Genomic DNA, 27314 nt, shown 5'->3' on the forward strand with positions numbered 1-27314 from the left:
CTCAGACAGGTCAGGGTGGACAGTGTTTCTCGAGCAGTGTTTACATGGAGAGAATATAATGTGTTTTCCAACCAGAGGGTTCAACAAGAGGCCTCACAGCAAGCAACCCAGACAGAAGAAAGTACCGAATAAACTAGCAAACACGGAAAAGCAGCCTCACACTAAAGCTTTGATTAATATAAATACACTACATCTGCAACAGGGAATGTAGACTATACAGACAAATGCAGGCCTGCATAGATTGAACAAATAATGACGTGACAAAAATGTTCACACACATAGACTGATGATCCAGTATGCACAGATGTTTAGAGTGATGAAAGAAAAGCTTATGTTTAACTGAAGAAGTTGAATGATAACAAACAGGAAAAGATGTTTCCCACAGAGACATTAGTCCAGCTATCTGCAGCAGTCATCTCATCCCTTGATGCAGCCAGTGGATTTTGGCAAACTCCACTGCATTAAAGCAGCCACGAGTGCAAGCTGCTCAGTGATGCTGCATGACGTGGTATTTTCATTACCACTGCGACGTGAACTGGTGCTATTAACACGCTGCAAAAGGAAGCCATAAAGCACAGTAATTCCAAACATTACCTAAATTGTGTGTTGATGACCAAAACAGAAACTTATTTCATTGAACTGATGGATAAAAATGTCTCTTCCAACATGTCCAGCTGCAACTGCAACATGCTACACATTGTTATATACTGTTCTAACATCATTTGGGTGTCCTGTAGATCAAAGTATGACACAAAATGTCTCACTTTTGCTCCCCGTTTCTCACAATTACTGAAATCCTATTAAATAGTAAACCCTCTTGAGGGAAAATAAGATCAAGAAGAGATGAGGGGAAAAAGGCAAAAGAGGGGAAGGAAGAGAAGAGGGGACGGGTCTGCTTCTGTGCCTCAGCATTAGTAATGAGACATTAGCCTTGGTGTACATGGAGCCCTCAGATAACCCAAGTAACTAAGCAGCTGATGGGAAATTTTAGATGTCACAATAGTATTTATTGCTGTAAAACAATGAAAGAAATGAAAGATAAAAAAATAAAAGAATCAAAGAGTAGAGAAATACATTAACTTTATTTCATCTGTTGTGTTTTAGCACCTAAACCTGATGAAACTGAGGATAATGTACCGAAAGATCCTTTACTATGTGATGCCAAAATACAAATTTACGTAGACAATTGGTATGCAGTGTGATTTAAACTTCAGCTTTAGTGCAATGCAACGTTTTGCCTCGAGGGAGGAAGTGCACTGTTATCGACCAGCCCCTTTAAATTTGGTGATTTTAATCATCTAGTCTCAGAGGACCCAGTTAAATTTAGCTTTCCTTGTGTATACTTCAGATAAGACAGTCCATCACAGTGAACAGCAGTCACCTTGATAGATGTCATTATTAGATAACATTATTGTTGCCTAATAAGAAAGTTTATATTCCCATAAACTAGGATTATGAAGTCTTTTTTGATTTAAAGCAAACATTTTCGAGCCTGTGTCTCCAACAATATGCTCTTGCAAATTCACATTTTTCCATGAGACGTTAATGTATTTATTCAACCTAAATCTAAATTACGGAAAGGTATAACAGAAGTTTTGTTTATTCAGTATTTAACACAAGTTTCAACTGGCATAACATTTACTGAAGTATGGTAAACCTGTATCTAAATGAGTGCATGAATTTGTAGGGTGTAAAACTTAACTAGAGTATCATCAGCATAACAGCAAAGCTGGAGGTGAAGCATGGTAGAAGCATATTTTCTTGTCAGTTATTTGTGTTTAAAATATACTGAATCTTACAGTTTTAGAGGGAGCCCAATAAAGGGCTTGGAAAGACACAGTAACTGTATGACAGTAAAAACAAGATGAAACTAGATTAATGACGGGTAATAAATGAAAATCTCAAAGCAAAACAGAAAAGCAAGCTTCATGTAATGGCACAACAACACAAAGTAAGTATAGTGTGTGAACTAAATGTGTTATAATACAGTAAGCACTTACAAAATAAGTTTTAGCAGTCGAATAATTTCTGCTTGAATAACTTAGTGAATAATTCTGGGATATGAGTTGGCTGCTGCTCAGAATTTAATAACAACTTCAGTCCTTGGATGACTCAGACACTGCATATAATTTAAGGCAGAACTAGTTTTGTTTTATTACTGTATTCTTTCTTTACACGGACACATATACCATGTTATATAAATTATTCACTATCAGTAGGTTCTTTCAGTATTGTACATTTGCAAGATGCTTCCATTCAAATATAAAGATAAAGTCCTGCAAAATGCATTTAAAAAATACCAGTAACTGAATGTTAACGCATTGAAACCAATTCATTTTTATTCACACTCTTCACTGCACTGCCGAAAATAGAACACAAACTATATTAGTCCCTCTGAAACAGGTAGATATAGTCCTATATCACTCATATTCCAGCAGAAAATATAGTCAATTGTCATTACATCAAAATATTCCTTTCTTTGTTCCTGCTCAGTCATTTCTCTGGACTGTTTTAAGAGAATAAAACAAAAATCCCAATGCAAAGACTTGCACTGACTGTGTGGCTTCAGTGTCGACACTGTAACTTCATCAGACTTCTAAGTGCATTACCAGCTCCACTCAAACCCTTTAATGAATCAACTCTGGCAAGACCCATCAATATGAAGGCACTGAATAATGCCTTTAGTGCATACACTTAGCTTGTTAGTCATTCTATAAGTGCTGATTGAAGAAACAGGAGACTATAGCTGCAATGCACTCATTTATGGTGTCAACCTAAATTGCATTAATATCATTAATTTGATTAATTTATCTTTCTCTTCTCGACATATATTTACACTTTTGCTGTGATATGTCATTACTTACATATAATACTGGAGAAATGTTTCATAAAATGTTTCATAAAAGGATTGTTCTGGTCACGGCAGAATGTAAATTGAACCATGAAACGTAACACCAGGTTTAGAGCAGGTCTCTCAGACAACAATACCTGTACATGCATGTATCTCGAGTTACTTTCTACTTGTTGTATTATAGATGATGTTCGTTCATTTTCCCTTTTTAATTATTCAATCCATTCAAAGGAGCCAATTACATGTATCATCCCTCATGTTGCAGTAAAAGTAAAATGTCGATTTGTTGTCATTTTCAATATGGAGTTAAAGTGTGTTATATTTTTATATATATTTTTGGGGGGTGAATTCTTAAAATAGAAAGCAAAAGCAAACCTTTTTCAGCTGAGAGTTTGCTGAGTCATGACAATTTATCCTCACAGCCATTGACATCGGTGTCTTAGCGGCTGCAGAGTAAAGGCAGCGCTTTGCACTGTGATTTATTGAGTGGGCCTACTGCAGAGGGAAGCAGGGAGAATAAAGTGCTCTCACCTGGAAAGCGAGGCTCACTATGGTCAGAGGGAGATTTTTTTTAAAAAAAAATTTCACTACTCACTTTACTATACAGACAGCCAATGAAGTCTGAATGATTCCATATTTATGAGCAAATTAATGAACAGTCGCAGGAATTATGTCTGCGGCGGCAAATTGAATCTTAACATTTATCAGTTTTGAATATATGAATGGACAAGAGCTAATGTGCGGGAGGTTGGAGCGCTGACCGCTTTGCTCTAAATAATGAACATAGAGGGAATGTGTGCATTCCTCTCCCGCATGTTACGCTGAGTGCCTGGACAAGCCCACGTAAACTGCTTGAACACACTTTCGGTGCGAGGGCACTCTGCACGCTGTGTTTCCTGGTTTGTGGCTTTGCAGGTTTCCATGTAAACATACAGTGGGTACGGAAAGTATTCAGACCCCTTTAAATTTTTCACTCTTTGTTTCATTGCAGCCATTTGCTAAAATCAAAAAAGTTCATTTTATTTCTCATTAATGTACACTCAGCACCCCATCTTGACAGAAAAAAAACAGAAATGTAGAAATTTGTGCAAATTTATTAAAAAAGAAAAACTGAAATATCACATGGTCATAAGTATTCAGACCCTTTGCTGTGACACTCATATTTAACTCACATGCTGTCCATTTCTTCTGATCCTCCTTGAGATGGTTCTACTCCTTCATTGGAGTCCAGCTGTGTTTAATTAAACTGATTGGACTTGATTAGGAAAGGCACACACCTGTCTATATAAGACCTTACAGCTCACAGTGCATGTCAGAGCAAATGAGAATCATGAGGTCGAAGGAACTGTCCAAGGAGCTCAGAGACAGAATTGTGGCAAGGCACAAATCTGGCCAAGGTTACAAAATAATTTCTGCAGCACTCAAGGTTCCTAAGAGCACAGTGGCCTCCATAATCCTTAAATGGAAGAAGTTTGGGACGACCAGAACTCTTCCTAGACCTGGCCGTCCAGCCAAACTGAGCAATCGTGGGAGAAGAGCCTTGGTGAGAGAGGTAAAGAAGAACCCAAAGATCACTGTGGCTGAGCTCCAGAGATGCAGTAGGGAGATGGGAGAAAGTTCCACAAAGTCAACTATCACTGCAGCCCTCCACCAGTCGGGGCTTTATGGCAGAGTGGCCCGACGGAAGCCTCTCCTCAGTGCAAGACATATGAAAGCCCGCATAGAGTTTGCCAAAAAACACGTGAAGGACTCCCAGACTATGAGAAATAAGATTCTCTGGTCTGATGAGACCAAGATTGAACTTTTTGGCGTTAATTCTAAGCGGTATGTGTGGAGAAAACCAGGCACTGCTCATCACCTGCCCAATACAATCCCAACAGTGAAATATGGTGGTGACAGCATCATGCTATGGGGGTGTTTTTCAGCTGCAGGGACAGGACGACTGGTTGCAATTGAAGGAAAGATGAATGCGGCCAAGTACAGAGATATCCTGGAAGCAAACCTCTTCCAGAGTGGTCTGGACCTCAGACTGGGCCGAAGGTTCACCTTCCAACAAGACAATGACCCTAAGCACACAGCTAAAATAACAAAGGAGTGGCTTCAGAACAACTCTGTGACCATTCTTGACTGGCCCAGCCAGAGCCCTGACCTAAACCCAATTGAGCATCTCTGGAGAGATCTGAAAATGGCTGTCCACCAACGTTCACCATCCAACCTGACGGAACTGGAGAGGATCTGCAAGGAAGAATGGCAGAGGATCCCCAAATCCAGGTGTGAAAAGCTTGTTGCATCATTCCCAAGAAGACTCATGGCTGTACTAGCTCAAAAGGGTGCTTCTACTCAATACTGAGCAAAGGGTCTGAATACTTATGACCATGTGATATTTCAGTTTTTCTTTTTTAATAAATTTGCACAAATTTCTACATTTCTGTTTCTTTCTGTCAAGATGGGGTGCTGAGTGTACATTAATGAGAAATAAAATGAACTTTTTTGATTTTAGAAAATGGCTGCAATGAAACAGAGTGAAAAATTTAAAGGGGTCTGAATACTTTCCGTACCCACTGTATGTACAGTGCAGCCCAATGGGCCCAATACTCGCTCTCTCCCTGTGCAAGCTGAGCTTTGTGAGTTGAACAGGACGTGAGAACTTGTGCCATTTTTCATGTCGGATCATGTCCCAGATATGCATCACCTACCAGAAAAATGTACCGGGTGTTCTCCATCACATGCTTGAATTTCTGACATAATTCAGGCACTTAGGTTCTAAACGGTGAAACTTTCAATCTGGGCGGGTTAAAGCATAACAATAAACTTTAATATGACGGCTTTATGGCTCTTCCTTATCGTGACAACCTTTGCAAACAATTTGAAGGCCTTTAGGGTGCTCACCAGGGATACAGCGAGTCCCAGCTTTTACATCTCACGGTCCTCTAACTCTCCTCTGATTCCATCAATTAAACTGCAAGCTCCTCTTTATGGAGGGCTTATACCTTTTGTCCTTTACACAGAAAAGCCTGCCTTCAAAGGTATCCACATAACATGACTGTGACTTATCCAATGTCAGCAAACTGGCATGAGTGGATCCATTTCAATTTTATAGCAGTGACTATAATGTATGGTCGCTATCAAAGACTATGAACTAAACATCAGTTCTGGGAAGAGTGTGTATTATTAAAATGCCGGAGTTATATCAAATTAATATTATTAATTGCAACTTTTGCTTGGTTTGGTTCATTTATTATTTTTCTCACCAGTTTTGCCACCAGTCCAGATTTAACAAACATCCAAAACTCACCTCCTTTTTCAATTCATTCTAAGTTTTGTAAATTAATTTGTGTAAGATTAATTAGATTCATATGCTAGTTCCCATCCCAATTCTAAAAACCCAGCTAAAAAGCAGTGTCATCCCGTTTGACAAGACAGAACACAAGTGCAAAGAAATTACAGAATCAGTGGCGTTTTATTTTGGGAAACCCATTTACATACTGAAAAGATCTGGCGATTGGAATTGTAAATCGTCTAACGGGCAAAAATAAAATTGTGATTTATTTATGACCACATGTCCTGCTAGCTGGAAAAATCTCATTTGAAAAAGAGTAAAATTATGATATTTTATTTAATTATTTTTCAGACCTAAACGTTGATTTCCCAGTGATGACATCAATTAGACAGATGAGATTGTAAACTGCTCAGAGAGAACCGTGGGATGTGTCATGGCTTCCTTTGCGAAGCCTCCGAATCACAGTTTGAATTCAGGTCTAATGATGGTACTGATGACAGGACTCATCTAAAATTAATGCTGAAGCTGTTGATTCGCACTGCTGTAGGTCTTCATTGAATCTTTGCGGCAGCGCAGGGAGATATTCTGCTGCTTTATCTAGAAGAAGTGCCGAACAGGAGTGTCACTGCAACATCCATGTTTCATTACACCATATGTCTTTCCAGATGTCTTCAGTGTTCACCCACGGGGATATCAGAGAAAGTGTTTCACTCGGAGCGACCTCTGTGCACTCTTTGACCAATTATTCTGTTAACATTGGTCCACAGATTGTCATGTTGGCCCTAGTTTATGAAGTTGTTATCATTTCTACTATTCCAATATCCAGAATATTATTAGGGCTAAAAAGGAACACAGTGTGTGCTGTATATGACCTGCATCTTCAAATGCGTAATGTAGCATGAATCCTTTCTTTTCCTGAAAAGAGCCACTGTGCGTTAGTCTGCTCTTAGCGTGCACGTTGTTCTCAGGCAACCCTAGAATACCAGCACAAAGTGCCCTCTTTAGCTCGTCCTGCCCTCAAGAAAATCTGCTAAAAGCAATAAAGGCATTGGAGTAAAACCACACAGAGCCCATGTTATACTTGTCATCTTTATCATTCCACCCCACTTACTCCAGATAATAATAAATTACTGGCCATGTCAGTCAAGAGATCTGACTTTGTCTGAGAATAAAAGTCATTAAGGTGCTTCACGAGATGTTCCTGATGAATAATCTTGGAGAGCAAAAACAGACATGGGAGTACATTAATGTCTTTGTCACATGCATGTGTGCCTGGCCACTCTTCGTCACACAGTGCCACTCGGTTACTATTCATCACTATTCAGAGCTGCCCTGGAAGCAAAGAAGGAGGAACTCCAAGGCAAAGATCAGACATTAAATGAATGATTCCCTTGGCAAAACAAAACCGCACCAGAGTTTGTGCAACTTAACAGCTTTCCTGCTTTTGTACCCAAGGGTCCGGTTTCTTCGCAGAGCACAGAAACAGCTTAAACAAAAGATTATGAATGCACCTCTGAAATTAAGTGTCAACAGCAGGGTTTCTTTCAACATGGCAAAAGGTTAAGTGCACCATTTTTCCATGTTGAAACAACTAAAAGCTAGTGTGCGAGTGTCCGATTTTAAAATGTAAAATTGTATAATAAAGTCCTGACAAGAACTACTGTACTCTGCTATTAATTCTGAAAGTAAATGCCAAATAACAGTTTTAAACAGCTTAAATTCTACTTAAGCAAAGTGAGAGCAGGAATGAGTTGTCAGACTAAATAACAGTGTTTGCTATTCAGATTTCTTCTGAGTAGCTTCTTAGTTCAGGGTCTCTGCCCACAGACACTTGCTTCCCTCTCACCTTTGAGAATATGAAAGGCTGCACATTTAACACCACTATGCACTGGAGTTAAAATATAATGCACATTAGGGTAATGTATTCCTTTAAAAGTTAAACTAATGTTTGCAGTTGTGTTTAAAACTGAATTCAATTTACTAGTGCAGGGAGGTAGTCTGTTCATACACAGATTAACTTTAAGGAGTGCAGGCAATTATTAAGGGAACAGGGGGAACAGAGAATGGGGGAGTGTATTGTCCTCTTTATTTGTCTCACCAAACGTTTTATCACAATTTTCATATTTATCTTTTTTTTAAAGTATTGATTTAAGACAGAAACCCTTCTCACTGACTGGAATCAGGAAATACAACGTGACATAATTAAGTAGTTTCTTTCTTCGAGAAGGGGTGTTGGGTTGAATTAGCAACACATGAGCCTCGGATAGCTAGCATAGGCCGAATGACAAGCTCGGTTAGCAGTAATCTAAAACTGAATCAACAGATTAAAAATTAACAATCACAAAACAGCTCTTTAACTATGTACCGATAGTGTTTCAACAAAAACATTTAAGGTGAAAGATGTCAGAAATGGATGTAACAACAACTGCAACCCAACATTGAATTTAAACTTTATCCATGTTATTACATTTTCTATCTTATTCACTTTATATGAACGTTTAATAAGTGTTAGTTTCTTGCATTTTGCTGTTCTTAAGATTTTAAAAAGCAAATCTTACAATAATGTCTTATAATGGTTTATTTTTTCAGACTGAAAGGCCTCCACACGCGCAGGAGTTGTGCGGTCACTCTGTACTTTAGCAGCAAAACCATGTTCTTTTTCTGTTAAGCCATTACAACATCATTACGTGTGCTCCATGCTGCTTCAATATTGAATGAGTGAAGGAATAGCACACCAGTATCTTGCTTTCATGAAGCTATCAGGAAACCCATTCTGCCTCCAAATGTGTTTTTTACTGTAGATGGCATTTGCTATGGTTGAGGGTACAGTAAGTATGCATGTCTATTTTTAGAAAGGCAATTTCAAAGTACACTGTCTGCATCCACATGCACATGGCCAAGTGTTTAAATGGAGGGAGGGTGTGCTGCACACATGTGTGTTTGTGTGTGTGTGTGTGTGTGTGTGTGTGTTGCTTTGCTTCAGGCTTGTTTGTGGGTTCAACGGGCAGCACATACTTTCCTATTCTCCATGGGGAATACTAGCTGTGTTGCTTTCCACTCCTTTACCTTAAGGCTTAACTGAGATTGAGTCACTCAGATGTAAAATCAAGAACTTCAGCTCTCAAGTATTAGCAGACAATATGTAAATCTAATAACCTCATTGGGCTATTTCATGGTCAGCTGGAAACTGTAATCGGCTGAATTTAGATTTCCAACACAACCTCAGGCGGTGAAATCCTTCACTGATTTTTTTTTTCTTTTCTAATCAATACAAGCCAGGTACCAACCCAGGTTGACGGACCCAGCGAGCAGTGTTCACGACACACCTCCTATCACACACTCTCTCCACATCAGAGTGGACCTTTCAAACACCAGCGATACTTTTAACCAGTCTGCTGCTCACGCTGTGCAGTCTGTTGCTTGTGACTGCAGCAGGCTACAAAGATTTGTTGTGCTTTTATACACCCTCCTCCACCCCAGCTGCCACGCTTTTAAGTGGAGCTATCTGGGCACTCTTTGATTGACAGCTCTAGATCAGCGAAGGATATAACAGGGAATGTATTCACCAGCAAAACCTTGTCATCTTGCTAAAATCAAAAAACGTCCTAATGTAACACGAATGACTGTTGAATGAAGTCATTGTGATCTATGCATGCAGTGTTTGACAAGCAACACTTCTGTCATATCTGAACACTTTGACACTGAGATTTATTTCTGTTGCTTGGCCACTGGCCACCGGTGGTTAATACATTATATTACAAGACAATATAACCCTGTCGGTGTTGTCAGTTTATGCAACTTAATTCTATAATCAAGAAAGACAGATATAAGAAATCAAACTGAAGGTTCACATGCTCCACTTTTAAGGGGGCTGCCACAAACTTCTTATACTTTCAACACATTCATTTGAATTTATTTTCGAGTACGATGCCGGAGGAAGCTGTCTACAGCATAAAAAAGCTTGTGGAACCGACGTCGATTCATTTTTAAGGACACTTTCTCTGAATTGCAGATGGCTGTTGGTAACACCTGATGCCCACAGGGTCACCAAGGAGTGCAACACTCCCACTAGAGGTATCGAGGGAGAGTGCTCTCGATCAGCTTGTAAAGTTGCACCTAGTAAATTTAAACCTCTTTCATTTTCAAAATTGCTCCTTCAAAGGTCAAACTTTTGTATTAAACTTTTCTCCACCATCTTTTAGAGAAATGTATGAGTGTGGGGTTCCTGTTTACCAGAAGATGATTCAAAATCTGTATCACAAAGATGAAAATCTGAGCAGATCATATTGTTCGGCATATACGGTATCTGACCTGGAAACCAGTTTATCAAATTCAATAAATACTGCAAAATAAACCACGATATAAAGGAATACTGTATGATTTGAGATGCAAGTGGTTCCACATGTAATCATAAAAGTATGACATTAAATCTGTACAACTATTGAACAGTCAGTTTTTGAGCTGAGTATTTGTTGCATGAGGAGCTGTCATTTTGATGAAGGTCCAATCCAATAATTGGATTAGTTGAATTAGTTATTCCTCACTGTTCCTCAACAACAACATGGAGCCACACATCAGAGGATTTTGGGGGCTTCAAAACAAAAATATGAACCCAACACAGCAACACGATACAGCATGCAGGTGAGCTCAGCTGAGGTGGTGCTAATGGTGGCCATAATAACCTCACTGTTACAAGCAACAATGAAGGCTGTGATACATTTTATCTAATGTTGTCAATTTGCATAGTGTTATAAAATGTATAATACACAAAATTAATAAATTAGCGATTTCTGCTGCCGAAGGACACATCATGTCGCTGAATAATGAACTTTGCCGACTGATTTCTTAATATTTTAAAGCAATATTCACTTTAAAAAAAAAAAATCTCCCTTTCTGCCATCTTTGTTTTATTACCATCTTAATCGAAGCCTTTACTCTGAAAACCACTTAAGCACACTAATCTCTCACATTAATGAACAGGCACAACAAGATGGTTTGCCTTTTTTACGCAGGAAGAAGAGGAGGGCACATATAATTTGACTTGGGGTCACTTCTTTTCTGAATATATTAGACTGCATACAACCAGTCTTGACTAGCAAATCAAAAGTACCCGTCCTCACAAATTGGGATCCACTTAAGACAGTAATAGTGGGCTATGAATCCAATGAAATTAACGGAGACATCCTTTATGCACATGAATAAACATTGCTACATTGTAATGTTCCTTCTTTATTTCCTTAAAGCCATAAATCGCTTCCATAATAACATTTTCATGAGTTACATAATTAAAGTTTTGATGAGTCACCTCATAAAAATGTGACATGGTACAGAATCAATCGGTAGTGATTTAAATTGCGAACAGTTGCGTCACACCTCGGTCCATAGCGAGCTATTTTTGTCCTCATCCACGTGCGCCGCTGTGCACGTCAGCAGCCGAGCAGAATCAGTCAGATTGGTGCCAGTGTTCAACCTTTCAATGCTCTGGGTCAGCATGCTGGAGATGTGCCAAAAAATTCCAGCTCCTCAAGACCATATCGGGTCTGCTTCTCCTCACAACCTCCACTCCTCCCCCTGCTGCGTCCCCTTCCTCCAGGGCTGCAACCTGACCCATCCTCACATGCGTCATGTCTCAGGAGAAGCACCTCAAAAGATAAACATTTCTGTTCAAAAGAGGGATGTATACTGTTCCACTTCTCCGCCTTAAACAGTCCATACTTCTTAGAAAAGGGTACCTAAATATAAACTGTATATTTTTAGTAAATTGATTCCAGAAGAAAACACTTTAAGTTATGGTTTCTCTCAGTGTTAGTAAAGATATGACTTAATTTACTGTAAGAAAATTACCTTAAATTTGAGAAATGTACATTGTGATTGATTTACAGATGGAAATTTGTAATTTAATCCTGACATCTGCAGTATCAATTGTTCAATAGCACATCAGTATCACTGCTATGTATGTATGTATGTCTGAACAGAAATCCACATATGGTAGAAAGATGTAAATACCACAAACTACACTTTCTACTCTTCACCTTCATCCAACTGTAACGTGTGAGTTTTCAGTGTGTACAGTCAAGCCGGTGATTTTTAGCATATGATTGGCTTGGACTATATGGCACTGGGCAGATGGGTGCCCAAGAGCACTGGACCCTTCCCCCCTTTTTCACCTACAGTCCTGTGCAACCACTCTGATTGTAAAATCACCGAGTGCATCCAGAATCAATAATGTTGCAGGATAACAAGTTAGCAGTCAAAGCAGAAACTTGACCTCTGCAGGAAAACAAATGTAGCCAGTTGTTGTATCATCATGGGGACAATAAACAATCTTATATTCTACAATACATGGACAGACAATGCAAAACAACACCTTATCAGCTCGGAAAAAAAAAAAAATCCCTTCATACTAAAGTAATTTTGCACATATCGTTGTTGCAGGTGCAGATTTTTACATTGGTACATTAGTTGGATTTAGTTGGGTGTCTCCAAATTTAATTAGGCAGTTGTTTACTTTCCTAAAAACGTTTCCTTAAATTATTTTGTATCTGTTGATGTCCAGAAAGACATTTGAAAAATTGGAAACCCTTTTCATACAATGCAGATTGAAAAAAATAAAGCCACATTCTCAACCTTTTCCACCTGTTAATGCAATCCTGGCTGGTTAACATTTTCTGTCAACAAGATTAGGGAAACACTTTTAGTTAACATAATCTTCAGGTTGCAAAAGAACTGTAAGTGAATGATGTTGAGAACTTTTTATAGATATGTTTTTATTCATTTAATGCTCTAGTTTAAGGTAAGGTGAAAAAAAGTTGCCCTGCACTTTGTACACCCGCCATACAACCTATCCCTACGAAGCAAATCTGGTAGATACATATATTACTGCATCCACTCAAAAATCACATTACCTGTGAACATATTGCAGCCAGTAATTACATGTCACTACATTATAATTGGGAAAAGAATTCAGTAATCCGTAAACATAATTTCTAGGAGACAGAACTGGTTTATATGCTAATTATCCTGTTAACCTTGGAGAGTTACAATACAAGAAAAATATTTATAACAACATCATAACTAACATCTTATCTGTACATATGGTCACATTGTTTATGTTACATCATGTTGCACTGAAGTTATTTGCATACCTGGAAGCATGTGCCAACACGACAAACCTATCTTTATCTGATTCACAGCAACATTCATTAAGAATAATTATTTTCTTCCACATAATGAGCACCTCTCTGAATTCCCTCATGGAGTAACATTCAGCTCATACCTAATGTGTGGCGGTGAAGCCAGTGTGCACATGTGATCGTGTTGAAGGAAAAAACTCTGGAGCAACCTGCCTGTTAGAGCCCAGTGTGGGGAGAAAGAAATGTTCCCTCTTGGTTGAAACATGGCAGCAGGGGCAGCTGCAGGACTGACCCTGCCAAGGACGGAGAGCTTCCCATGCCTGTTCAATGCCGTAAAATGGGTCATTGAACGGCTAAATGGAGTCATTATGATGAGTAATTAAAAGAATACTGCTGAAAACTCCCCTTTTCTCTTGGTTCCGCTGCTTTTTTGTGTTGTCACGGGTCTTTGCTGGAAGGCAGCTGCCTTGGGCCACTTTAACTATCACCCCTTTCACTGGAATGCAAATAGCAGCCTTAGCAGCTAATTGAATCACATTATCTATTGTCCTCTCATTTACTGAAAATCTAGCCATTTTGCAGATTTCCATTACTGATTGTTGAAGATTGGATTTTGCCTGGGCTTTTCATCTGATACATGTCATACACTCTGAATCATAACGGATGAAAACGCCGAATTGTTTCATTACAGCGAGAGGAGTAATATGAATACTGAGTGTGCACTAATCTGAAGCTTGTCTTATACAGACATTAATATGTATGTAGGTGGGGAAAATTGCAGCCCTGCATCGCTGCATTCTGTAGAGTCTCTGTAAACAGAGTCGTAACGGCAAGGATGAGGCATGGACAAAAAGATGAAGAAATCATGTTTCATTTCTGGTTCACTTTTTGTAGTGAATACAAAGCATCCATCTCTCTATAGTACAAAGCTTCTCTTTCTCTTTATTTTAGCTCCCAAATAAATGCTTGAAGATGTGTCCAAGTAGCCTCCCCCTGGGCAGTGTTTGCAGCACATTCTCATTCACTTCATGGGGAGTCATTAAGATGAAGGGGGGCTGATGTTTGATTAATTAGTAAAACTAACTTTGGCAAGACCAGAAACTGAAACAGAGGATTTCATTAGCTTGTGCTTGTTAGATAAGGTTAATGAGGTGGTTTTGATTCTTGAAAAAATGAGAGGAAAAAAAAAAAAACCTTCACATTGCTGAATACATTTTGGAGGCTGCAATGCCAAAGGAAGGTTATCCAAAGCAGCCTTTTTATTACATGCTTCATTCAGACTGGCCTCCACGGATTGGATTTAACATGTTGATTTAAATACTTATAGCCTATAAAAAGGTTAAGTTAGTCCCTCCAGAACTTCACTATTATTATTGTTGCGATCGAAAATTATTCATTTTGCAGCAGTTGTTCTCAAAAGAACGTGCTCAAATTTGTTGAGTTTTATGTGATCTGTTATAAAACTGTGGTAACTGTTAAAAATTGCAAGAAAATGAATAGATTTTCTTTTCTTTTTTAACAATGGCCCAATAAAGAGTCATATGTATTCACTTTTTACAATATAAAGCATGCTGCACATTACAGGGGTAGTTGTTTTCTTTTTTCTGAACTCAAAAAATGTAGTCATAAAAGTGATATAGTTTACAAAAAGGTCTATGACAGCATCCATAGGATTTATCCTCTGTGCAAATTAGTGCTTTAAATGCTTTGTAGATATTGATTTAACGTGTGTGCAAACAGAAAGTATAATCTCTAACTGGATGTATAAAACTCTGTAAACTGTAATTTGACACATACTGTATAACTAGACTGATGCAGGGAAGTTCAACTGCTGATAGCCTCATTCATATCATAAAACTAAATTTCCCCTGCGCCCCGTCACTTGTGGTTTTGCAGTTTTTTCTAGTCAACCGACGTGGTTTGTTTTGAAAATGAGAGGAGAGGTTGAAGTGCCCTGCTGATTGAGTTATATTTGAGGACAAAGTAAGTTTTGTGCCTCAACGGCTTCAGCAGAGCTTCTATGGGGCAACTTTGCTGCAGAGAAATGTGGGAATTTGGCAAAAATTGCATGATCCAGAGATTATTATAATTTGCATTCATTGTTGTAATTGCAAGATTGCAAATTCCGAGAGGGGCTATCAACTAGTTAACATTCAAAATATATTTTTTATACTGAGGCGCTTGAAAGTAAACATCTTCATAGCAAATTAAATATTTACATGTACTCCTGTCATTTATCACTCCTCAGAGTTCAACAGAGGAAACCAGTGAACATCTGCACTGCTGGAGAACATCAGGGATGCTTTCTCAAACTGAGGACTTCAAACTAGACTACAGAGGTAAGTGCAGGTGTTTTGGTACAGTTGTGCGTGTTGCTCGAATGAACTGCAGCTCTGCATGAGCAAACGCCCCTAAGAGGATCACAGAGAATCCATCGCTAATCCACTGGTCAATACACATGACAAGTACAGTACAGTGCCAAAGACAAGCCACTCAAAGGACATGTCATCCTGAGAGTGGACAGCATGAATATCCCTCTGTAGATGTATGTTGTCCTCAGGTCTCCCTGTTTCAACTTCTGCTTTTTCACTTATACAAGTACGTTGGCACATGAAACTGCTGTTACTGGATTTAGAAGGCAAGATGGAGACTATAGTAATTTCAACCCCATAATAAGATGACAAAGTCATTTTTGTCTTTATAACAACGATCACTTGTGTTTAAATGATCAAGCAGTTTAATGCCTAAATTATAATAATAAAAAGTAAGTAAATAAGTGAGTAAAACTTTATACAGCCTATTTATATCCCAGGTTAAAAAGTGTAAAACTTGCACCAAGTAAAAACAAACAAGTATGTAAATTACTTAACATTTATAAATTCAATTTCAAAAGTTTATCATCACCCTCTGAAAAGTTTGTGTTCTAGAAATGTAAATGGGAGTCACTAAGACTGGGTATGGAAATATTTAGGTATAAATAGGCATTCACATAAACTGTGATAAGTAATACTGCATTACTGATTGATTATTTATTTTACCATATACTGTATGGTCTAATAGTGTCGCCTCCATTGTGTCTTTTTTTACCCTCTTTATTAAAATTCCTTTGAAAAGTCATTTTTGTTTGCTCACTTATGTTATATTGAACCTCAACCTAATACACAATTCTTTGGATTGTCTTCTTTCCCCTTTGCTTTGCTCTATCCCTGTTCTTTAAACTGGTGACCAAACAACAAGTAATAAATGGCTGATGTGGGCACAGTGACTGACCAAACAATTAGTGCTAACCCTTCACGGATGGTATGCGGCCCCGTGAATCATTACTTACTTGCTATATATTTTCATAATAACCTACACAACCTTTCAACTTAACTGGCTCACTAGTTACTCAGCTTGTCTGTCACGTAACACAGAGCAGGAGGGGAGTGCCCTATGGCTTCATTAAAGCAGATGTCATGTGGTTCAACAGCAATCAGAGTTTTTCTAAACTTGACACCTCCCTCTTGCCCTTTACTTACTGTAATTATATAGAGGGTGGATGCTGTACAATACTCTATATAATGGACTAGGGGTGACAAGTAGCATTAACATCACTGTAACAACTCGTACAATATAGTTCTGCCTTGATTTAAGAGCACCAGAAAAATATAAAAAAAAAAAAAATTGTTATTTCTGAAAACTCAGTCGTACAGTGTTTGAAAATAAAATGTGTGGCAGGTAAGATATCTACTTGTCCAGTGCCTTCATGTCATAATAGCCCCATTCCAGATAGCATGTAATGAGCATTAACTTTAAAGTACAGATTTTTTTTTTTTATTATAATTTCAAACCATAAGACTTATCTAAAAGTCAAACTACAACAAGTAAAGAGATGCAATCTTAAAATGAAGAGCAGCCTAAAGAAGAACTATGATGATGTAGTTGTAAACACTAAGACAGACATTTAAAATAACAACATGCTAAAAAGGTGTTTCATATATTGTAGATAATGACAAGTTTATAGGACCATCACAGGCATGTCGTATCGGCGTTTAATGTTGGCTGATATGAGCTGATGTGAAAACTTTTTTTTACAGAACATAATGCAGAAAAAGATGCGAGAAGTAAATTAGAAATAGCTACATTTCCGGGTTTTTTTTAAACAGCTTTTAATAATTATTAAATTCCCATAAAAGTTTACTGTTTCAAAACCCCATCTGAGGGATAATTGCAGAATATAAGTGTTCATGTATACTGTATTTTCAGGTCACACAACTAATATTGACCAATATATCAATATGGGAATTTTATACTTTTTAATATCGGTATCGGACCCCAAAATCTGGTCAGTTGGTTACATTCATTTGTAGCAATATTCAGAATATGAGCTAATCTGCCGGAATACACCAAAAAAAAAAGATAATGAATCTGATGTTTTAGTGAATAAAGAAAACCTTTTTGTTGCATTTTGATGTGTTTCTTAAAAAGGGTTTGTGTTTTAGATTTCTGGCTTACATTGCAATACATATTTTCCAAGTTTTTGTTCCAAATGGGAGCAGCCACTTATGTAATTTTAATCAAAACCAAAAGTTGAGAGGCAATGAGCCTTTGTATATTAATCCTTTGTATATATTATTGTCAATCATATAAGGGAAGCCATGTTTGGACAGGCTTCAAAAATCAAATCCCCATTGGACGCACCAAATACGTGCGTTTGAGTGCTGGATCAATTGAATAACTTTGATTTAATCCTTGCTGCCTTTCAAATCCGGCTAAAATGGATTTTTCTCATGTTGAACTGCCTAGATATATTTCTGATTTACCAATTCTTAGCTTATAAATATAAAACCACATTATGTAACGAGCACAACAAGCCAATACACTATTTATTGCCATCCTAAAACAAATTTGGCAGCCCATGAACGAGTAATGCAGCTCGGTTTTAACCACTGTCAATAAAAGCTGAGGATGTGGTGCTATTGAGGCTGAAGTGACAGGTCTGTGGGTCCAGAGCTGGAGAGGGACCGCAAAACTCCCAGTTTAATTATTATAGTTCTAAGAAGAGAGTCCAGAGAAATATTCTTTTAGGGGACCCACATTTCAGAGTTTCTCCGGAGAGATATATGCTTTTACTTTACTGGTCTGTCAGATATGCAGAGAGTAATATGACAATCTGCTTTAATTAAGGCACAATTTATTTGTATTATTACTATAATCTCTTAACACGTTTTAGTTTGACTTTTAAAATCAGTATAAAAGTTGACACAGAAAACAGAATACCATCAAGTCATTGATCACGGTAATGATCATCCTCCCGTCCGGGTCACGACAGCTTCAGCCCTATGAAGCTGTATAGTGCCAGCTCCTCCATCAACCTCAATTCCTAATTGATGGCACTCGAGAAGAGTTATTTGAATGGATTACCGTAAAGAGCATCATGGATTAGCCTGTGAGAGACATGGATCCTGAGGGAGTCTTAAATTGGTCACATAAGGTGATTATAATACATCTGTATGGTTAGCAGTTATTGGGCTCCGTCTTCATCAAAGCAATTTAACCCTTCCTCATCGCCTCATCATTTGCTCAAGGCTTTGATATCACTTTGGCCAGTTACCCATCACATGGGCTGCAGCGTGCATGTTGGCTGCAGAGGTGTTTGTTGGTGCCCAAACAGTGCACACGATTATAGGATCAATGCTGACAGGATGGAAACACAACCGGCTGCACATACGGCTTCAGTTTATTTCGTTGTCATTGATGACTTAGCTGCCGGGACGTTATGATGGTAACACATGGAGACCATATAAAACCAACCTGTCCTTTCGTTGACCATTAGGGTCTTTTAGGCAAGATTAATGCAACATACCACATTCTCCATGACAGCATCATCCAAATTTAAAAGACTAAATGGCTAGTTTACACCACTTGATTAATGATTCATGTGATTATTTTATTACTGGGACCAACTGTGCTAAATCAGACTAAAAGAAAACCCAACAGCACCGCCTCCTCAGTGGGACTGTGGCAGCTTGGTATCGGTGCATTTCCCAGAATTGAACTCATCCACTCGCCTGGCCCAGGCTGTCTTCAGCCCTAATGTACTGTAATGTTTAGTGATCACTTTACTCACTTGATGCTCCCTCAGTACATTAATTTGTTGATGAGAGCCCCATCTATCAGAAATATAGCCAGTGTTTTTTAGATCAGCTAGATTAAAGGCTTTGCTATGTGAAAGAAGAGAGGATCCAAATTAGTCCATAACTGTAGAGTACAGCATCCTTCAGCAACTACCATGGACATGTTTTAGTCCTTTTGTGTCAGCCCTCATTAAAACAGCAATGGTAGTTGTAAAAACAAAAAGGTCCAAAACCAGCAGAAAATAGTGGTTTGAATGTCTGCAACATCAACTTTTCTTGTGGTTAAATGTTCCACTCTAGTGAGGGTCTAAAAGTAGGATCAGGCAAACCAAAAGTGACCACACCATCAGAGGATCAATACATCAAGCTTTGTTCACTGAGAGATAGAAAAGTAACTTCATCCCAGATACAGATTTTTCTAAATAAAGAACATAAGACTCCAATCAGCAAGAGTCCTGCCAAAAGAAGGTTGTCTAGTGCTCTCAGAGGATGAGTATAGGCCTTTTAAACCACTACTCAGGAGGGGAAACAAGGCCAAACTCTTAGGGTGGGCGAAGACAAACCACTACTTCACAGACTGGAAAAAAAAAGTCCTATTTACTGATAAATCTAAGTCCAAGATTTATGGCAGTAACAGGAGGGTGTAAGGAAGGAGACAAACAAGAGAGGAAATGATACTGCAGTCTATCAAGGCGATAGTGAAACAGTGATGGAAGTCTGTGGGTGTTTTTTTGGAGTTGGACGCTGCACCAAATCAACTGCCTGACCAAGAAAAAGTAGCTCTCGCCAAGTCAACACACTGCTAGTCCTTATAATGTCATCTCCATTATGTTAATCAAATGCTATATATTGTTAATACAGACGAGCACAGGCAACAAGGCTGTGGCTCAACAATGAGAAAGGCAATCATGGAGAAAATGAATACGAGTTAAAACATGGCAACACAGTTTTGACAGACAGCTGTCAGCCGGTCATTACAGATTCTCTAATGATTTTTTTCCACATCGCTGATAAAACGCTGTGGCACCTTTCTCTGCATGACGGGACTTTTCTCGAATCATGACACCTCAGCTCTTCCCTCTTATTATTACATGCCATTCACGCAGCGAGGCAACTGAAGACAATGGCTCTCATCTGTGTTGGAATTTAAGTGGTAAAATTAAAGCAAAAACACAAACAAGCTGTGCATTTAATGCACACAGGCCTGCTGTAGTGAAACACAGGCTCAGTTCTCAAGTGAAAAAAAAAAAACATGGGATAAGTGGCGCTTTTTTTAACACCTACAGAGTGGGATTAGAACGCAAGGCCGCTCACCTTTAAAGAAGGATCTCTGGCCATCTGCCTTTGCTTACTCTTTTCAAAAGATGCCCTTCATTTTTGTCATGTTTTTTATATATTTCCATTTAATTTATTTTGTAAGACATTAATGAACTAAAGCAGAGAACTAGTTATGAAGATTATGTGATATAACAGAATAAAATCTGCAGGTAAATTAATCTTTCAAGACTTTAACATGAAATCATCTGTGCCTACTGTTCATATACTTGCAGATAAATGTTATATGACTCACTGTTTATAATAAGGAGCTAAAACTGATATGAAAAGTGTCTCAGTTATATAGGCTTACCATTGCCCTTTCAATCTTGTTTAGTGATTTTCTTCAGAAGTTTTCTTTGGTCTGAAAGATTGCAGGAGATGAGACAGTAGGCTACTCAAATGAGAAAACTACCACTGCATCGTTTTGTCACAGCATCATTTGACAAACCATTTAAAAGTATTCATTTCATTAGCTTTTAATCTCTCTTAATCACATACTCCGTTATATCACCCCCCCCTTTTTGTCATCACTTTTAAATAGTAATGAAAATATATACACACACACACACACACACACACACACACACACACACACACACACACACACACACACACACACACACACACACACACACACACACACACACACACACACACACAGACACATATTTATCGTTTTCTCTCATTCCCTACTATATTTGGTTGTTTCTATTTACAATAACAGGACGTGACATCACCATTTTACGATTGACACGTTGTGCCTCTATGCTCACTCCCATCTTTGGAAGACATCTCTAAAGCTGAAAATTGCATCTCAAAAGGATTATAGATTAGCATCAGTGTCTGACTGCCCAACTTGGGCAGTAACGTGTCAGGATTGTGGCACAGACCCAATAAAAAATCACTCGCTCTGTTTAGAAAGCTGAGTTGAATCAGTAATTAATCTAAAAACAGTATATTGGCGACGTGACTTATCTGAGTAAAAAAGTAAATCATACTGTTTCATTGAAATGTTTGTCAGATGACGTCAACTGGGAAAGATTGAGATTCTTGTGTGTCCAGGTTTTCTGCACAGCAACTATATTTACTTTTCATTTATATTTTACCTTAAACTAGTGAGAGGGAATGAAATGAATAAATAAATACTATTAATGGCTGAATGAAATACCCCTTATATCACTTGCATACATATGTGCTGTGTTCCAAATGACGCACTTCCCCCCATGAACTCACAGATAGTACTCTTACATACTAGTACATTTACTTGTGTAGTACTTACATTTTGACAGGGTGGTGATATCTCAAATCGCACACTGCTGTTCTGCACTTACTGGAAACAACCGTACTATTTGAAGGCATCACTTGTCAACATATCTGCTTTTTTCTCTGTTTCAAGTGCACAATAAACACACTGATGGCTTCTATCCAACAGCAGTATGGTGGTACTTTGTAAAAAAAAAAAAAAAAAAAAAATGTTGTGTAGTGTATGTTTTCATCCCATTCAGTTTATTCATTCTGTACAAAGTCTAAAAAGGGCTTTTACATCTACAGTATATATAGTATATACTATTAGACTAATAGGCTTTCTGATGACCATTGCACCATGGATAACCATTCAACCTGCAGAGCATGATCCAAAAACTATCAATTGGACACCAACAATTTCTGAAGTATGCTATGATGACTCAATCAGAAGTACATCAATCCCAGAGAGTGCACATGCAGAGACAAAACATCAAAAACTGAGAGACATATTTGATTCACACTCTGAGCGCAGGTGAATCCTTTAACCTTCTGAGGTGATATATTTGCTGCAGAACATGCACCTCTCTTACTTGATATTGTGTGAAACAACACACCGTCACACATTTTCTGCCTTCCTTTATTATAATGTCTTAACACCTTGTATCTATTATTCAGTCAGACTGAATTTCAGCCCCACTTTCCACTCAATAACACATGTTCACCTATTCTTAGTGTATTATGTATGTGTTTGCTTGATGCCTTTGTTTTCTGACCCTGATGGGGACACATTAGTGATGAAACGTTAGTCCAGTTGCAATATTAAAGTCTGCAACTCAATTAGCGTGATACAGTTTTGCTTTTACAAACTCTCACTGAAGCTTTATTCAGCAGTGTACGGTGTGTCAAAATAATATCTCCGTGGACTGACTAAAAGCAGTCACTTCAACAGGGCACGGTGAAAGTAGAACGCATTACATAAAGCATCTGTCCAATGTGTAATATATCTTGTCGTGTGACCTTTCGACTTTGTTGTTGAATGATAATTGCCTCTGTCTCATCTCCTTAGTAGGTTATGACACAGGTGACATTTATTGACTACACACCCTTCTACAAGTATTTTACAATAAGTGTGCAAAAGGCAATGAAGATAAGGAGCATCTGTGAGAGAGAGAGATAATTGTTTTTATGTGGATGATTTGCATGTTGGTGATGGAGACTGCTATTAAAAACCTTATTGTGGTGTTATTTTCTTTAAATAGGTAATGATGTAGTCTAATAAAACACCTGCCAGATAGGAAGCGTGTGAATGGCATTGTTAGGGCTGTGACAATTATAGCATCACCTCTGAGAGCTACTCAAACTTCTGTTTAGTATGCATAAATTTAAATAATTTTCCTTCATGAAGAAATAATATTTTAAAACCAGCAAAGCAATTACTGCTTGTTTCCCATGTGCATTTATTAAAGTAAATTCAGAAGGACATCATCAATAAAAATGCAAATTCTGTCACATTCTTCTTGTCTGTTTATCCATGTGTGTATCCATTAGCATTGAAAGCTTTTATTGGTTGCATCCTCCAAGCTAACTGTGATAAAAAGTCATCCCAGCGGTGTATCTGTCACCTCAGGTTGAGATCTCTTTCAAGTCTACACTCAGCTTTCTGTGGTTGGACCCAAAAAAAAAAAAATAATAATTCATTCCTTTGCTAGTCAAGCACAAGCTCCATGTTGCATCCTCTGCTCCTCATGGAGCCTGAGAGAATTTTCCCTGTCAGAAACAATAACTTTCTTTTCAAGGCAGAGACAGTTTTATTTCTCAGCATAGCTATCACACGAGGTGGTTGTTTCCATTTGTTGCCCTGGTGTTTCCTTCACTGCACTCATCGTAAATAGATCAAATAGTACCAAAAGTCGGACTTTGTGAACATCTTTGCTAGCACCAAATGATTGTATTTCCTGTCACCTTGTCCAACTTTGATTGCCTTCCGGGTTCGGTAGAAGGAATGCGTACTGTATGTTCAAGTAGAAGATGAAGTCAATATTTCTCCCAAATCAGGTAATCATCAGCTGTATACACACATTTACAAGACAGATTACAACACCTGCTCAATTAATCTGTTGCTACTGATGCTCCTATTCTCTGTCACTGACCACCACATGCTTAAATGCACCATCCATGTCGAGAGTATTGTACAGGCCGACTGGAAATAGGCCTCAGAGCCTGTTAAGTGTGTTGAAAAGTCAATTTACCCGAACTAATTTAAAATCTGGATAGGAGGGTAAAATTATCTATAAACCAAACTAACTCTTCACAGTGTAGATTATTCCGGTTAAACTTGTCTCACATTGTCTTTGTGGAGCTAGTCTCAAAGTGATAATGTCCTCTTCCTAACTGTGTCAGATAGTCTATTGGGTCAGACAGATATAACCACTCAGCACAGGGAATGGCTGCTCCTGTTCACAGCGTGTCAATCACAACACTGAGGCTAGTTGAGCTGTCAGTCAGAAACATGGTGCTGCTGTCCAGTATAATTTAATTAGCTTCATTCTCTTTCTGAAGGTTAATTGGTGGGGAAAACTTGGCTGAGCATGGCAATGTAATTGACAAAGATAAGAATGGCTGTCTTATCACAGATTTTATCATCATATGTGAACTTTATCATTCCTCTAAACATCAGATATTAAAACTATAAAAGGAATTAACACCGAGCAGTTCAGTTAAATCCTTCCTGATTGTGAATTTTTTCTATAACTTTCTGTCGCACTCAGGGCTGCGCAGGAACTCCCAATTTAGCTCAATATGTCATGAGTCAGCAGCTTGAGACATTGCTGGCAGATGCTTTGGTTTGGAGGGCAACATAACGTGGCTAGTTGATGGTCAGTTGATGGCCTGGAAAATTGCATTTAAACCTTCAGGTGTTATTCCAAGTCGTATCTTACTTTCAAACATAGAGAATTAAATTAAACTCTACTCTGCTCCTGTCCCTTTGATACATGCGCTCTACAATGCAGTTGCTTTCGGCCTGTTCAGTATGCATCCTGTAGAGCTGACCCATTATGGTTTTATTACAGAAAGGCATTTTTGAAGTCTGCAGCACTGAGATCACAGCACTAATGTCAGGAAGGAGCTGGGGACAGTTGAGCAGGATGGACTTTGTGCTTTCTTGTTTTAAGATAACTATTGTTCCTCGGCTGCTTTAATTCACCTGTAGGGTTTCACTGATGCATCTGTTTCCATTAGCGCAGTGTGATTCGACGTCGTTCTCTATGGCTTATCATCTTTATAAGAGGTGACGCCCAAAGTAGAGCTTTTAGTTTATAATGAGATTTTCTGCTCTCGTCTAAGCTTGAATCGTACTAGGTCATGAGCCTGTTGAAGGACTCTTGATACAGTGAAGAACAATAGAGTGAGATATTGGGAATTTACAAGAGATGGCAGGGCAGTAAGTCATTTAAAGTTTTACAAAGTATGACACCTGCGTAGAATAACAAGTAGTAAGTGAGCTGAATGTAACTTGCAAAAAAATACCGAGAGGCAGTTTCAAATTCAGGATGCCTGTACATATCAGCCCAACCTTTACACTCAATGCCTTAATTATCCCAAAATAATCTGTTATTTGACATTTGGCACTAATGTATCATCAGCATTAATTGAGATCAACCAACACTTCAGCAATACTTATTATCCTGCTGCTAATGTGGAGCTAATTAGCATGGACCAGTATTAATTGGCAGCTGTAAGATTACGTGTCTTTTATTTATCTCTGTAAAACATTAATAAACCTGGGGTGCTAGAAAATTAACAAAAATAAAGGTTTAGTGTTCTATTTTTTTTTTAACAATTATAGTAATATTACAGGCCTCAAGTCAGCTGTGAACTGATGAGTTCTGTTTTAAGCCAGGAGACGTGAATTATGTTCATTCAGCTGCTCTCTACTTTTATTAAACAGAATCTATCTCTTTCCCTCTTTCAGCTGAGCCTTCCTTTTTTCCATGTTCAAATTATTTTTCTCACAAATCACTATTGCATGCGATGACTTTATTACTTATGTTGCAACATGGCTGAGACAGCCGATAAATATTCTATACGGAGTGACAGTAATCATTTTGAATAACTATACATCAACCATGTAATTGACAAACCCAGTTTTACGCCACAGTGTGTAATACACCTGCCAGTTTACTACAGGATATAGTGTCAGTGTCATGGTTTGACCCGCTGGTGTAAAAAAAGACTTAGGTTTGGCCACCAAAAAGCAAGTGGTTAGGTTTAAGAAAAAACTACTTGGTTAGGGTTCGGAAAAGATCATGGTTTGTGTTACAGTAAGTAATTTCACATAAGTAACGTTACGTACGGCAAGTAAATTACTTAACATACATACATAAGTTATGTAAAGAACTTACTTACATTATCAAAAAGATAATGCGCAGGTTTGATTCATCCAACCATCTTCAACCAACAACTGTAGGATTGTGTCATGCTTTATACCATGTATATATATATGGTATAAAGCATATGGTACATATATCATCACATTACCACTGTCACATGACCTTCTTGAACCCTGGTCATACATGCGTGTAGTCTTCACGCCTGGGCGAGGCAAAACGTGACACTCACACAATATCCTCTAGTGGACTGACAGGTGTATTATACACTTTAGCCTGATACTGGGCTAAACTCTTCTTACCCAAACATGCCTTTTGTCATTGCATTTTTACAAGCCTTAGTTAAAGTGTTAAGGCAGATGTCAAGAAGCTACAGTGATAATAAATAAGATACTGATAGTATGGCTGTGTTTTTGGTTCATATTTTGCACAGAGGCTCTAACAAGACTTTTCCAAGTTACTAACCCGACCAAACATGCAATTATCTACATAAAGCCACAAAACAACATCAGAGGGACTTAAACATGCACAGCAAAAAGCAAAGAAGGGGGGTTTGTTTGTTCAGGAGGCTGCTGAACAAAGCCACAACTGAAGAACTACACTTCCAGAGATAAAAGTAAAACATGCCTGGTGGTGTATTTAATGTAGAAAAAAACTAAGTTGATGAACAAAACTTTGTACTGCTACCAGATGTTAAAAATGCCACCAGGAACCTTTGAACCATATAAATCCAGTTATTCTTACAGCAGCAGATAAAATAGTCATTCCACAATATAATTGGTACACATTTGTAGGTATTTGCATACTATGTGACATTCTTCTCAAATGGCTCATATTTAATCAGCAGCACATCATTTAAATCATATATGGCCAAATACAGTACCTTATCACTACATTTATCATTGCTTATCATACAATTAATCATATCATTATTTCAGCGTCAGCAGGTCATATTGAGATAACTCTGGTAGTGAAAGCGTCGTC

General features: G+C 38.2%; 2 protein-coding genes across 3 annotated transcripts in view; both read left to right on the forward strand.

Annotated features, from left to right (window-relative positions):
• The window catches only part of ttyh3a (tweety family member 3a), a 282548-nt gene that overhangs the window by 128139 nt on the left and 127095 nt on the right, over positions 1 to 27314 (forward strand). The window lies entirely within an intron of this gene.
• elfn1a (extracellular leucine-rich repeat and fibronectin type III domain containing 1a) overlaps positions 1 to 27314 on the forward strand; it is a 73559-nt gene that overhangs the window by 33941 nt on the left and 12304 nt on the right. The window contains exon 2 of the mRNA XM_069714705.1: positions 15513 to 15603. The gene's annotated coding sequence lies outside the window, so the exon portion shown is untranslated. The remainder of the gene's footprint in view (positions 1 to 15512; positions 15604 to 27314) is intronic.

This window comes from Brachyistius frenatus, unplaced genomic scaffold (assembly GCF_029030835.1).
Source record: "Brachyistius frenatus isolate BFR_SWC_R1_liver_20210118 unplaced genomic scaffold, ASM2903083v1 Contig_134, whole genome shotgun sequence".
NCBI lineage: Eukaryota > Metazoa > Chordata > Actinopteri > Embiotocidae > Brachyistius > Brachyistius frenatus.